The sequence below is a fragment of the Dunckerocampus dactyliophorus genome, unplaced genomic scaffold (assembly GCF_027744805.1).
Source record: "Dunckerocampus dactyliophorus isolate RoL2022-P2 unplaced genomic scaffold, RoL_Ddac_1.1 HiC_scaffold_117, whole genome shotgun sequence".
NCBI classification, from domain to species: Eukaryota; Metazoa; Chordata; class Actinopteri; order Syngnathiformes; family Syngnathidae; genus Dunckerocampus; species Dunckerocampus dactyliophorus.
This window is the reverse complement of record NW_026559815.1, coordinates 17,501-30,000: the sequence shown is the minus strand read 5'-3', so window position 1 is coordinate 30,000 and position 12,500 is coordinate 17,501.

The window sequence follows — 12,500 nt, the reverse complement described above, 5'->3', positions numbered from 1 at the left end:
CCAAGTGCTGCTTTTTGGGATTCGCCACCCGGAGGTGGAGCGCGGACAAAGCCACCGCGCCTAGTGTGCACCCGCAGACGAAGCACGGCCAGAGGCCGCCGGATGCCGCCCATGGCGGGCGCACACACTCTTCTGACACCTTCGTAGCACCAAAGTGCTGCTTTTTGGGATTCGCCACCCGGAGGTGGAGCGCGGACAAAGCTACCGCGCCGGAGCGAGCAGGAGCCTCGCTCCGAGTGTGCACCCGCAGACGAAGCACGGCCAGAGGCCGCCGGATGCCGCCCATGGCGAGCGCACACACTTTGCGGACACCTCGGATTGGCCACCCGGAGGTGGAGAGCGACCCGCAGACGAAGCACGGCCAGGGGCCGCCGGATGCCGCCCATGGCGGGCGCTCTCGCTCCTCGGACAGCTCCATCGGCGCAGCATGGCGCTCGCGGTCGTCATTACCCGCTGGCGAGGCGCGGCCAGGGCCGCCAGGCGTCGCCTATCGCGTGCGCAAACTCCCAGCAAGCACCAACGTGCTCCTTTGGATGTTGTCATCCGGAGGTGATAGCGCGGCCCGGGCCGCCTGACGCGGCCCATCGCGGGCGCTCCTCGTCGGACACCTGCGTCACACAGCCTGGGTGCCAGCTGTGGAGTGACACTTGGAGAAAAAGAAGCACAAGTCACTCATATCAAAGTTCCCGTTCCCTTTTGTTTGTGTCACGCTTGGAAATGCTTGAGAGGTGACACTTTGTCAAAATTGCAGCTGGTGTCTCATCATCATCATCACCGCTGCTCATCAGCCTTCCTTGGATGCCTGCCATGCACGCGGCCCAACGGGGCACTCAGATGGGGTGGGCAGCCCGGACCGCCTTGCGCGGCCCAACACGGGCGCCCAGGGGGACGCGGAAACCCGTTTTAGAAAATAACCTCCAGGGGTTTTCCAAGAGCGGCACAGCCCCAGCTCACGTCCGTGTTTCAGTGCGTCAAAAGCGGATTCAAAAGTGTGCTTTTCTCGGTACTTCCCCTGGAGGTCAGTGTTTCTAAAACTGGGTTTCCGAAATCGTGCTGGAGGTGTTTTGGTCAACCAGGAAAAATGGCATTTACGGGAGAGGGTAAAGTATACCCCCCCCCCCCCTCTCGGCTGATTTACCCTCTCCCGTAAACGCGTTTTTTCCTGGTCGACCAAAACACTCATTGACTCCCATTCATTTGACACTTTGTCATTTTTTCAGCACTTTTTTCGCGCATTGGGTACTCCGCCCATTCACTCCCATTCATTTGACACTTTGTCGTTTTTCCAGACCTTTTTTCACGCATTGGGTACTCCGCCCATTCACTCCCATTCATTTGACACTTTGTCGTTTTTTCAGCACTTTTTTCGCGCATTGGGTACTCCGCCCCATTCACTCCCATTCATTTCACACTTAGAAAAATCATCCGAGCGGCTCTCCACGCATTTTATAGCCGCTTTGGGGCTCCAGCCGCCTCGGCCTTCATTTCTGACTAGGCTCGTGTGGACTTTGTCGTTTTTTCAGCACTTTTTTCGCGCATTGGGTACTCCGCCCCATTCACTCCCATTCATTTCACACTTTGAAAAATCATCCGAGCGGCTCTCCACGCATTTTATAGCCGCTTTGGGGCTCCAGCCGCCTCGGCCTTCATTTCTGACTAGGCTCGTGTGGACTTTGTCGTTTTTTCAGCACTTTTTTCGCGCATTGGGTACTCCGCCCCATTCACTCCCATTCATTTGACACTTTGAAAAATCATCCGAGCGGCTCTCCACGCATTTTATAGCCGCTTTGGGGCTCCAGCCGCCTCGGACTGCATTTCTGACTAGGCTCGTGTGGACTTTGTCGTTTTTTCAGCACTTTTTTTACACATTGGGTACTCTGCCCCATTCACTCCCATTCATTTGACACTTTGAAAAATCATCCGAGCGGCTCTCCACGCGTTTTATAGCCGCTTTGGGGCTCCAGCCGCCTCGGACTGCATTTCTGACTAGGCTCGTGTGGACTTTGTCGTTTTTTCAGCACTTTTTTTACACATTGGGTACTCTGCCCCATTCACTCCCATTCATTTGACACTTTGAAAAATCATCCGAGCGGCTCTCCACGCGTTTTATAGCCGCTTTCAGACTCCTGCCGCCTCGCCTGCACTTCCGCCTCGGTCCGTTAGGATTTAGGCCTTTTTTCAGCACTTTTTCTCCGTTCCTCCGGGGCGACAGCGGCTCTCCACGCATTTTATAGCCGTTTTCAGACTCCTGCCGCCTCGCCTGCACTTCCGCCTCGGTCCGTTAGGATTTAGGCCTTTTTTCAGCACTTTTTCTCCGTTCCTCCGGGGCGACAGCGGCTCTCCACGCATTTTATAGCCGTTTTCAGACTCCTGCCGCCTCGCCTGCACTTCCGCCTCGGTCCGTTAGGATTTAGGCCTTTTTTCAGCACTTTTTCTCCGTTCCTCCGGGGCGACAGCGGCTCTCCACGCATTTTATAGCCGTTTTCAGACTCCTGCCGCCTCGCCTGCACTTCCGCCTCGGTCCGTTAGGATTTAGGCCTTTTTTCAGCACTTTTTCTCCGTTTCTCCGGGGCGACAGCGGCTCTCCACGCATTTTATAGCCGTTTTCAGACTCCTGCCGCCTCGCCTGCACTTCCGCCTAGGTCCGTTAGGATTTAGGCCTTTTTTCAGCACTTTTTCTCCGTTTCTCCGGGGCGACAGCGGCTCTCCACGCTTTTTATAGCGGTTTTCAGACTCCTGCCGCCTCGCCTGCACTTCCGCCTCGGTCCGTTAGGACGTGGGCCTTTTTTCAGCACTTTTTCTCCGTTCCTCCGGGGCGACAGCGGCTCTCCACGCTTTTTATAGCCGCTTTGGGGCTCCAGCCGCCTCGGCCTGCATTTCTGACTAGGCTCGTGTGGACTTTTTCAGCACTTTTTTTGTGCATTGGGTACTCTCGCCCATTGACTCCCATTCATTTGACACTTTGTCATATTTTCAGCACTTTTTTGGCGCATTGGGTACTCTCGCCCATTGCCTCCCATTCATTTGACACTTTGTCATATTTTCAGCACTTTTTTGGCGCATTGGGTACTCTCGCCCATTGACTTCAATGCATTTACTGCAACTCCTGCCTGTGTCCGCCAGAGGGCGTCTGGCTTAACAGCGGCTCTCCACGCTATTTCTATCCGCTTTGAGGCTCCAGGCAGCTCGGCCTGGGTTTCTGAATTTCTCCCTTGACACTTTGTTACTTTTTCACCTTTTTTCTCATTTCATCCAGGGACACAGCGGCTCTCCACAGACTTTCCCGCGGCCCCTGGGCTCCAGGACCCTAGGCATGGGTTTCTGAATTTCTCCCTTGACACTTTGCCATTTTTTCACCTTTTTCTTCATTTCATCCAGGGACACAGCGGCTCTCCACAGACTTTCCCGCGGCCCCTGGGCTCCAGGCAGCTCGGCCTGAGTTTCTGAATTTCTCCCTTGACACTTTGCCATTTTTTCACCTTTTTTCTCATTTCATCCAGGGACACAGCGGCACTCCACAGACTTTACAGCCGCCCCTGGGCTCCAGGCAGCTCGGCATGGGTTTCTGCCTAGCTCCCTTGACACTTTGCCATTTTTTCACCTTTTTTCTCATTTCATCCAGGGCAACAGCGGCTCTCACAGACTTTAGAACCGCCCCTGGGCTCCAGGACCCTAGGCATGGGTTTCTGCCTAGCTCCCTTGACACTTTGCCATTTTTTCACCTTTTTTCTCATTTCATCCAGGGACACAGCGGCTCTCCACAGACTTTCCCGCGGCCCCTGGGCTCCAGGACCCTAGGCATGGGTTTCTGCCTAGCTCCCTTGACACTTTGTTACTTTTTCACCCTTTTTCTCATTTCATCCAGGGACACAGCGGCTCTCCACAGACTTTGCATCCGCCCCTGGGCTCCAGGCAGCTCGGCCTGAGTTTCTGAATTTCTCCCTTGACACTTTGCCATTTTTTCACCTTTTTTCTCATTTCATCCAGGGACACAGCGGCTCTCCACAGACTTTCCCGCGGCCCCTGGGCTCCAGGCAGCTCGGCCTGAGTTTCTGAATTTCTCCCTTGACACTTTGCCATTTTTCCACCCTTTTTCTCATTTCATCCAGGGACACAGCGGCTCTCCACAGACTTTACAGCCGCCCCTGGGCTCCAGGACCCTAGGCATGGGTTTCTGAATTTCTCCCTTGACACTTTGCCATTTTTTCACCCTTTTTCTCATTTCATCCAGGGACACAGCGGCTCTCCACAGACTTTGCAGCCGCCCCTGGGCTCCAGGCAGCTCGGCCTGGGTTTCTGAATTTCTCCCTTGACACTTTGCCATTTTTCCACCCTTTTTCTCATTTCATCCAGGGACACAGCGGCACTCCACAGACTTTGCAGCCGCCCCTGGGCTCCAGGCAGCTCGGCCTGAGTTTCTGAATTTCTCCCTTGACACTTTGCCATTTTTCCACCCTTTTTCTCATTTCATCCAGGGACACAGCGGCACTCCACAGACTTTGCAGCCGCCCCTGGGCTCCAGGCAGCTCGGCCTGAGTTTCTGAATTTCTCCCTTGACACTTTGCCATTTTTCCACCTTTTTTCTCATTTCATCCAGGGACACAGCGGCACTCCACAGACTTTACAGCCGCCCCTGGGCTCCAGGCAGCTCGGCCTGAGTTTCTGAATTTCTCCCTTGACACTTTGCCATTTTTTCACCTTTTTTCTCATTTCATCCAGGGACACAGCGGCACTCCACAGACTTTCCCGCGGCCCCTGGGCTCCAGGACCCTAGGCATGGGTTTCTGCCTAGCTCCCTTGACACTTTGCCATTTTTTCACCCTTTTTCTCAATTCATCCAGGGACACAGCGGCTCTCACAGACTTTAGAACCGCCCCTGGGCTCCAGGACCCTAGGCATGGGTTTCTGCCTAGCTCCCTTGACACTTTGCCATTTTTTCACCTTTTTTCTCATTTCATCCAGGGACACAGCGGCTCTCCACAGACTTTCCCGCGGCCCCTGGGCTCCAGGCAGCTCGGCCTGAGTTTCTGAATTTCTCCCTTGACACTTTGCCATTTTTTCACCTTTTTTCTCATTTCATCCAGGGACACAGCGGCACTCCACAGACTTTACAGCCGCCCCTGGGCTCCAGGCAGCTCGGCCTGAGTTTCTGAATTTCTCCCTTGACACTTTGCCATTTTTTCACCTTTTTTCTCATTTCATCCAGGGACACAGCGGCACTCCACAGACTTTACAGCCGCCCCTGGGCTCCAGGCAGCTCGGCCTGAGTTTCTGAATTTCTCCCTTGACACTTTGCCATTTTTTCACCTTTTTTCTCATTTCATCCAGGGACACAGCGGCACTCCACAGACTTTCCCGCGGCCCCTGGGCTCCAGGACCCTAGGCATGGGTTTCTGCCTAGCTCCCTTGACACTTTGCCATTTTTTCACCCTTTTTCTCAATTCATCCAGGGACACAGCGGCTCTCACAGACTTTAGAACCGCCCCTGGGCTCCAGGACCCTAGGCATGGGTTTCTGCCTAGCTCCCTTGACACTTTGCCATTTTTTCACCTTTTTTCTCATTTCATCCAGGGACACAGCGGCTCTCCACAGACTTTGCAGCCGCCCCTGGGCTCCAGGCAGCTCGGCCTGGGTTTCTGAATTTCTCCCTTGACACTTTGCCATTTTTTCACCTTTTTTCTCATTTCATCCAGGGACACAGCGGCTCTCCACAGACTTTGCAGCCGCCCCTGGGCTCCAGGCAGCTCGGCCTGGGTTTCTGAATTTCTCCCTTGACACTTTGCCATTTTTTCACCCTTTTTCTCATTTCATCCAGGGACACAGCGGCACTCCACAGACTTTACAGCCGCCCCTGGGCTCCAGGCAGCTCGGCATGGGTTTCTGCCTAGCTCCCTTGACACTTTGCCATTTTTCCACCCTTTTTCTCATTTCATCCAGGGACACAGCGGCTCTCCACAGACTTTACAGCCGCCCCTGGGCTCCAGGCAGCTCGGCATGGGTTTCTGCCTAGCTCCCTTGACACTTTGCCATTTTTTCACCTTTTTTCTCATTTCATCCAGGGACACAGCGGCTCTCCACAGACTTTACAGCCGCCCCTGGGCTCCAGGACCCTAGGCATGGGTTTCTGAATTTCTCCCTTGACACTTTGCCATTTTTCCACCCATTTTCTCATTTCATCCAGGGACACAGCGGCTCTCACAGACTTTCCCGCGGCCCCTGGGCTCCAGGACCCTAGGCATGGGTTTCTGCCTAGCTCCCTTGACACTTTGTTACTTTTTCACCCTTTTTCTCATTTCATCCAGGGACACAGCGGCTCTCACAGACTTTAGAACCGCCCCTGGGCTCCAGGACCCTAGGCATGGGTTTCTGCCTAGCTCCCTTGACACTTTGCCATTTTTTCACCCTTTTTCTCAATTCATCCAGGGACACAGCGGCTCTCCACACACTTTAGAACCGCCCCTGGGCTCCAGGCAGCTCGGCCTGAGTTTCTGAATTTCTCCCTTGACACTTTGCCATTTTTTCACCTTTTTTCTCATTTCATCCAGGGACACAGCGGCTCTCCACAGACTTTGCAGCCGCCCCTGGGCTCCAGGACCCTAGGCATGGGTTTCTGCCTAGCTCCCTTGACACTTTGCCATTTTTTCACCTTTTTTCTCATTTCATCCAGGGACACAGCGGCTCTCCACAGACTTTGCAGCCGCCCCTGGGCTCCAGGCAGCTCGGCCTGGGTTTCTGAATTTCTCCCTTGACACTTTGCCATTTTTTCACCTTTTTTCTCATTTCATCCAGGGACACAGCGGCTCTCCACAGACTTTCCCGCGGCCCCTGGGCTCCAGGACCCTAGGCATGGGTTTCTGAATTTCTCCCTTGACACTTTGCCATTTTTTCACCTTTTTCTTCATTTCATCCAGGGACACAGCGGCTCTCCACAGACTTTCCCGCGGCCCCTGGGCTCCAGGCAGCTCGGCCTGAGTTTCTGAATTTCTCCCTTGACACTTTGCCATTTTTTCACCTTTTTTCTCATTTCATCCAGGGACACAGCGGCACTCCACAGACTTTACAGCCGCCCCTGGGCTCCAGGCAGCTCGGCATGGGTTTCTGCCTAGCTCCCTTGACACTTTGCCATTTTTTCACCTTTTTTCTCATTTCATCCAGGGCAACAGCGGCTCTCACAGACTTTAGAACCGCCCCTGGGCTCCAGGACCCTAGGCATGGGTTTCTGCCTAGCTCCCTTGACACTTTGCCATTTTTTCACCTTTTTTCTCATTTCATCCAGGGACACAGCGGCTCTCCACAGACTTTCCCGCGGCCCCTGGGCTCCAGGACCCTAGGCATGGGTTTCTGCCTAGCTCCCTTGACACTTTGTTACTTTTTCACCCTTTTTCTCATTTCATCCAGGGACACAGCGGCTCTCCACAGACTTTGCATCCGCCCCTGGGCTCCAGGCAGCTCGGCCTGAGTTTCTGAATTTCTCCCTTGACACTTTGCCATTTTTTCACCTTTTTTCTCATTTCATCCAGGGACACAGCGGCTCTCCACAGACTTTCCCGCGGCCCCTGGGCTCCAGGCAGCTCGGCCTGAGTTTCTGAATTTCTCCCTTGACACTTTGCCATTTTTCCACCCTTTTTCTCATTTCATCCAGGGACACAGCGGCTCTCCACAGACTTTACAGCCGCCCCTGGGCTCCAGGACCCTAGGCATGGGTTTCTGAATTTCTCCCTTGACACTTTGCCATTTTTTCACCCTTTTTCTCATTTCATCCAGGGACACAGCGGCTCTCCACAGACTTTGCAGCCGCCCCTGGGCTCCAGGCAGCTCGGCCTGGGTTTCTGAATTTCTCCCTTGACACTTTGCCATTTTTCCACCCTTTTTCTCATTTCATCCAGGGACACAGCGGCACTCCACAGACTTTGCAGCCGCCCCTGGGCTCCAGGCAGCTCGGCCTGAGTTTCTGAATTTCTCCCTTGACACTTTGCCATTTTTCCACCCTTTTTCTCATTTCATCCAGGGACACAGCGGCACTCCACAGACTTTGCAGCCGCCCCTGGGCTCCAGGCAGCTCGGCCTGAGTTTCTGAATTTCTCCCTTGACACTTTGCCATTTTTCCACCTTTTTTCTCATTTCATCCAGGGACACAGCGGCACTCCACAGACTTTACAGCCGCCCCTGGGCTCCAGGCAGCTCGGCCTGAGTTTCTGAATTTCTCCCTTGACACTTTGCCATTTTTTCACCTTTTTTCTCATTTCATCCAGGGACACAGCGGCACTCCACAGACTTTCCCGCGGCCCCTGGGCTCCAGGACCCTAGGCATGGGTTTCTGCCTAGCTCCCTTGACACTTTGCCATTTTTTCACCCTTTTTCTCAATTCATCCAGGGACACAGCGGCTCTCACAGACTTTAGAACCGCCCCTGGGCTCCAGGACCCTAGGCATGGGTTTCTGCCTAGCTCCCTTGACACTTTGCCATTTTTTCACCTTTTTTCTCATTTCATCCAGGGACACAGCGGCTCTCCACAGACTTTCCCGCGGCCCCTGGGCTCCAGGCAGCTCGGCCTGAGTTTCTGAATTTCTCCCTTGACACTTTGCCATTTTTTCACCTTTTTTCTCATTTCATCCAGGGACACAGCGGCACTCCACAGACTTTACAGCCGCCCCTGGGCTCCAGGCAGCTCGGCCTGAGTTTCTGAATTTCTCCCTTGACACTTTGCCATTTTTTCACCTTTTTTCTCATTTCATCCAGGGACACAGCGGCACTCCACAGACTTTACAGCCGCCCCTGGGCTCCAGGCAGCTCGGCCTGAGTTTCTGAATTTCTCCCTTGACACTTTGCCATTTTTTCACCTTTTTTCTCATTTCATCCAGGGACACAGCGGCACTCCACAGACTTTCCCGCGGCCCCTGGGCTCCAGGACCCTAGGCATGGGTTTCTGCCTAGCTCCCTTGACACTTTGCCATTTTTTCACCCTTTTTCTCAATTCATCCAGGGACACAGCGGCTCTCACAGACTTTAGAACCGCCCCTGGGCTCCAGGACCCTAGGCATGGGTTTCTGCCTAGCTCCCTTGACACTTTGCCATTTTTTCACCTTTTTTCTCATTTCATCCAGGGACACAGCGGCTCTCCACAGACTTTGCAGCCGCCCCTGGGCTCCAGGCAGCTCGGCCTGGGTTTCTGAATTTCTCCCTTGACACTTTGCCATTTTTTCACCTTTTTTCTCATTTCATCCAGGGACACAGCGGCTCTCCACAGACTTTGCAGCCGCCCCTGGGCTCCAGGCAGCTCGGCCTGGGTTTCTGAATTTCTCCCTTGACACTTTGCCATTTTTTCACCCTTTTTCTCATTTCATCCAGGGACACAGCGGCACTCCACAGACTTTACAGCCGCCCCTGGGCTCCAGGCAGCTCGGCATGGGTTTCTGCCTAGCTCCCTTGACACTTTGCCATTTTTCCACCCTTTTTCTCATTTCATCCAGGGACACAGCGGCTCTCCACAGACTTTACAGCCGCCCCTGGGCTCCAGGCAGCTCGGCATGGGTTTCTGCCTAGCTCCCTTGACACTTTGCCATTTTTTCACCTTTTTTCTCATTTCATCCAGGGACACAGCGGCTCTCCACAGACTTTACAGCCGCCCCTGGGCTCCAGGACCCTAGGCATGGGTTTCTGAATTTCTCCCTTGACACTTTGCCATTTTTCCACCCATTTTCTCATTTCATCCAGGGACACAGCGGCTCTCACAGACTTTCCCGCGGCCCCTGGGCTCCAGGACCCTAGGCATGGGTTTCTGCCTAGCTCCCTTGACACTTTGTTACTTTTTCACCCTTTTTCTCATTTCATCCAGGGACACAGCGGCTCTCACAGACTTTAGAACCGCCCCTGGGCTCCAGGACCCTAGGCATGGGTTTCTGCCTAGCTCCCTTGACACTTTGCCATTTTTTCACCCTTTTTCTCAATTCATCCAGGGACACAGCGGCTCTCCACACACTTTAGAACCGCCCCTGGGCTCCAGGCAGCTCGGCCTGAGTTTCTGAATTTCTCCCTTGACACTTTGCCATTTTTTCACCTTTTTTCTCATTTCATCCAGGGACACAGCGGCTCTCCACAGACTTTGCAGCCGCCCCTGGGCTCCAGGACCCTAGGCATGGGTTTCTGCCTAGCTCCCTTGACACTTTGCCATTTTTTCACCTTTTTTCTCATTTCATCCAGGGACACAGCGGCTCTCCACAGACTTTGCAGCCGCCCCTGGGCTCCAGGCAGCTCGGCCTGGGTTTCTGAATTTCTCCCTTGACACTTTGCCATTTTTTCACCTTTTTTCTCATTTCATCCAGGGACACAGCGGCTCTCCACAGACTTTCCCGCGGCCCCTGGGCTCCAGGACCCTAGGCATGGGTTTCTGAATTTCTCCCTTGACACTTTGCCATTTTTTCACCTTTTTCTTCATTTCATCCAGGGACACAGCGGCTCTCCACAGACTTTCCCGCGGCCCCTGGGCTCCAGGCAGCTCGGCCTGAGTTTCTGAATTTCTCCCTTGACACTTTGCCATTTTTTCACCTTTTTTCTCATTTCATCCAGGGACACAGCGGCACTCCACAGACTTTACAGCCGCCCCTGGGCTCCAGGCAGCTCGGCATGGGTTTCTGCCTAGCTCCCTTGACACTTTGCCATTTTTTCACCTTTTTTCTCATTTCATCCAGGGCAACAGCGGCTCTCACAGACTTTAGAACCGCCCCTGGGCTCCAGGACCCTAGGCATGGGTTTCTGCCTAGCTCCCTTGACACTTTGCCATTTTTTCACCTTTTTTCTCATTTCATCCAGGGACACAGCGGCTCTCCACAGACTTTCCCGCGGCCCCTGGGCTCCAGGACCCTAGGCATGGGTTTCTGCCTAGCTCCCTTGACACTTTGTTACTTTTTCACCCTTTTTCTCATTTCATCCAGGGACACAGCGGCTCTCCACAGACTTTGCATCCGCCCCTGGGCTCCAGGCAGCTCGGCCTGAGTTTCTGAATTTCTCCCTTGACACTTTGCCATTTTTTCACCTTTTTTCTCATTTCATCCAGGGACACAGCGGCTCTCCACAGACTTTCCCGCGGCCCCTGGGCTCCAGGCAGCTCGGCCTGAGTTTCTGAATTTCTCCCTTGACACTTTGCCATTTTTCCACCCTTTTTCTCATTTCATCCAGGGACACAGCGGCTCTCCACAGACTTTACAGCCGCCCCTGGGCTCCAGGACCCTAGGCATGGGTTTCTGAATTTCTCCCTTGACACTTTGCCATTTTTTCACCCTTTTTCTCATTTCATCCAGGGACACAGCGGCTCTCCACAGACTTTGCAGCCGCCCCTGGGCTCCAGGCAGCTCGGCCTGGGTTTCTGAATTTCTCCCTTGACACTTTGCCATTTTTCCACCCTTTTTCTCATTTCATCCAGGGACACAGCGGCACTCCACAGACTTTGCAGCCGCCCCTGGGCTCCAGGCAGCTCGGCCTGAGTTTCTGAATTTCTCCCTTGACACTTTGCCATTTTTCCACCCTTTTTCTCATTTCATCCAGGGACACAGCGGCACTCCACAGACTTTGCAGCCGCCCCTGGGCTCCAGGCAGCTCGGCCTGAGTTTCTGAATTTCTCCCTTGACACTTTGCCATTTTTCCACCTTTTTTCTCATTTCATCCAGGGACACAGCGGCACTCCACAGACTTTACAGCCGCCCCTGGGCTCCAGGCAGCTCGGCCTGAGTTTCTGAATTTCTCCCTTGACACTTTGCCATTTTTTCACCTTTTTTCTCATTTCATCCAGGGACACAGCGGCACTCCACAGACTTTCCCGCGGCCCCTGGGCTCCAGGACCCTAGGCATGGGTTTCTGCCTAGCTCCCTTGACACTTTGCCATTTTTTCACCCTTTTTCTCAATTCATCCAGGGACACAGCGGCTCTCACAGACTTTAGAACCGCCCCTGGGCTCCAGGACCCTAGGCATGGGTTTCTGCCTAGCTCCCTTGACACTTTGCCATTTTTTCACCTTTTTTCTCATTTCATCCAGGGACACAGCGGCTCTCCACAGACTTTCCCGCGGCCCCTGGGCTCCAGGCAGCTCGGCCTGAGTTTCTGAATTTCTCCCTTGACACTTTGCCATTTTTTCACCTTTTTTCTCATTTCATCCAGGGACACAGCGGCACTCCACAGACTTTACAGCCGCCCCTGGGCTCCAGGCAGCTCGGCCTGAGTTTCTGAATTTCTCCCTTGACACTTTGCCATTTTTTCACCTTTTTTCTCATTTCATCCAGGGACACAGCGGCACTCCACAGACTTTACAGCCGCCCCTGGGCTCCAGGCAGCTCGGCCTGAGTTTCTGAATTTCTCCCTTGACACTTTGCCATTTTTTCACCTTTTTTCTCATTTCATCCAGGGACACAGCGGCACTCCACAGACTTTCCCGCGGCCCCTGGGCTCCAGGACCCTAGGCATGGGTTTCTGCCTAGCTCCCTTGACACTTTGCCATTTTTTCACCCTTT